Genomic DNA, 2,851 nt, shown 5'->3' with positions numbered 1-2,851 from the left:
TAGTCTTGTCTCAAACTCCTGACGTCAAATGATCCACCTGCCTCGGCCACCGAAAGTGCTGGGATTACAAGTGAGTCACTGCATCTGGCCAAATACCTAATATTTTGAAAGGAAAAATATTCTATATAAATTCAAACTCTGTTAGTGGGTATTGTGCCAGAAATAGGCTATCAGTGTAAATATCAGCTACTAAATGCTTAAAGTATTCATTTTTTCACCAGCACATTATCTAGAGTTGAATTGTTAATGCTATTTAATTTTAATAGCCTTCTCAATTTTAAATCCTACTTGCTGAATGTATACTCCGTTTATGCTATTTCATGCTTGACTTGTCTACATACCTGGGGAAAATTTTTATTTTGATTTGTGTTCAGAATTATTTTTAAAAATTTGCAGCTTGGAAACAACTAATATCTGAAAGCATGACCAAATAAATATTCTTTCATTCATAGCACCCAGCAAAGCCAAGATTGGCATGAATGAATATGCTTTCCAAGCCTTGGCTTTTCTTGGGATCAAGATTTTGCTTTGCAGTTTTCCATGTACAGAAATAAGAACAAAAAGCACAAATATGTATTCAATTTTTGCACTAAGTTTTGGGATACTTATACAACTTAGAAATATTTCTCTATGTATCCATCTATCTATTGTCAGGTAGAGTCCAATGCCATGAAAGGAGCTACGCTGAGTGGAAGAACATCAACTATGTTTTTAATGGTCATTAAATGAAGTCTCAAAAGTGAAGATATCTAATCAAGTCCAGTCCCTGGAACAATGTAGAAAAGATGGACCTAACAAACTAAAATTGAAGTGTCTTTTTCATGGATTTAGTGCAAATTCCCTTTAAGAAATTGATAAATTTCACTATGGACTGGTTGCTAGGATACCCCTCAACATCTGTTAAAGTAAGCTCTTTCCTTTAAAGGACTGGGCAGGGTTTCCATTATTTCAAAATGACTTTGAAAATCATGATGGGTGTTCAATCTAAGTGAATGAAACAGGTAAATGAATGGCCCTTAAGAAAAATAAATGACCATGGAGGTTCTAAAAAATAATTAGGCTCTCTCATAATGATATATTTAAAAGTTAGCTTTGCCAAGGAGGTTCAGATTTTCAAACCTGAAAGGAAGAAATAAAAATCAAATGTGAAATGGACAATGTCAAGTTCCTTGGAGGTAAAGGCCTACTGCTGTAGAAAGCAAGGGACGGAGTTTACATTTAGAGTGGGCATGTTGTTTGCCACTTATCATCTCAAAAGTCCTTTTTCTCTGGAACTGAAAGTAGTGTGGGTGCTTAAAACATTTCACATGTTGAATTTCTGTCAATCAGTGAAAATTTGGTAAGCACTCTTACAGGAATGTTCATATCCAGTTCTGTTACAAGTAAGGCAGGCTGGGGTAAAAAAGATGAATGAGTTTTAGAAAGGAAACTAGAAGCCTGACTCCTGAGCTGAGGACACAGAGTGAATGTTCTTTGATATTTTGATATTCACATCTCTGGAAACTCATTACATATGGTTGTTTTTCTTATCTCTTGTCAACTATGGATAAAAACTCTGAACTCAAGAGTGATCCTGTATCACCAAAAATGGCAACTTTGATGTCAATACTACCCAAAGTGATCTACAAATTTAATGCAATCCCTATCAAAATCCTAATGTTTTTGCTTAAGCAGAAAAAAAAATCCATCCTAAGATTCACATGGAATCTCAAGGGACCCAGAATAGCCAAAACAATCTTAAAAAGAACAACTTCAGAGGGTTCACACTTCCCGATATCCAAATGTATTACAAAGGTATAGTAATCAAAATAGTGTAGTACTGGCATAAAGGGACATATAGACCAATGAAACAGAATAGAAAGCCTAGAAATAAATTATCCATATGTGGTCAAATGATTTTCAACAAGGCTGCCAAGACCAGTAAATGGGGAAAGGACAGTCTTTTCAACAAATGGTGTTGGGAAAAACAGATATCCACATGCAAAAGAATAAAGTTGGACCCGGAAGTAACACCATATACAAAAATTAACTCGAAATGAATTAAAAACTTAAATTGAAGAGCTACAACTATAAAACTCTTAGAAGACTACATCGGAGAAAAGCTTCATGACACTGGATTTGACCATGATTTTTTGTACCTGACACCAAAAGCATAGACAACAAAAGTGCAAATAGATAAACTGGACTACATAAAAATTAATCATTGTGCATCAACAGACACAATAAACGGAATGAAATGGCAACGAATGAAATGGAAGAAAATATTTGCAAATCATATGTTTGATAAGGGTTTAATATCCAGAATAGATAAGAGATCCTACAACTTACCAATTAAAAAAACCAAACAACATGATTTAAAAACGGACAAAGGACTTGAACAGAGATTTCTCCAAAGAAGACATATACATGGACAATAAGCACATACAAATATGCTCAGCACTACTAAACACCAGGGAAATGCAAATTAAAACCATGAGATACTATCTCATACCTATTAGGATGGCTACTATCAAGGGGAAAACAACAACCACCACCAAAAACAAACAGTGCAGCACGTGGGAGTTGCTACCGGAGCAGAATCCAGGTTGGAGTTGGAACCATGGAGGAAATCCATGGAGGAAACCATGGAGGAAATCCACGGAGGAAATCCGTCTTCCCTACCGACCCCTAACGCACCGGCCTGCATGGAAAGTAGTTGGAAGCTATGCGGTACCGGTCCCATGGGGGCTCCCGGTCCTCCAGTCTCAGTGGTCACTGCTGGGCTGGCTTCCTCTGGCTTTTTTTTTTTTTTTTTAGACGGAGTCTCGCTCTGACGCCCAGGCTGGAGTGCAGCGGCGAGATCTCGGCTCAC

General features: G+C 37.0%; 1 pseudogene; it reads left to right on the top strand.

Moving 5' to 3' along the window:
- The first annotated feature begins 2,624 nt into the window (after positions 1 to 2,624).
- The window catches only part of LOC105524524, a 3,898-nt pseudogene continuing 3,671 nt past the window's right edge, over positions 2,625 to 2,851 (top strand).

This window comes from Colobus angolensis, unplaced genomic scaffold (genome assembly GCF_000951035.1).
Source record: "Colobus angolensis palliatus isolate OR3802 unplaced genomic scaffold, Cang.pa_1.0 Scaffold5, whole genome shotgun sequence".
In the NCBI taxonomy this organism is placed as follows: Eukaryota; Metazoa; Chordata; class Mammalia; order Primates; family Cercopithecidae; genus Colobus; species Colobus angolensis.
Note: the sequence above shows the minus strand (reverse complement) of the source record. Positions and strands in the feature narration are given on the sequence as shown.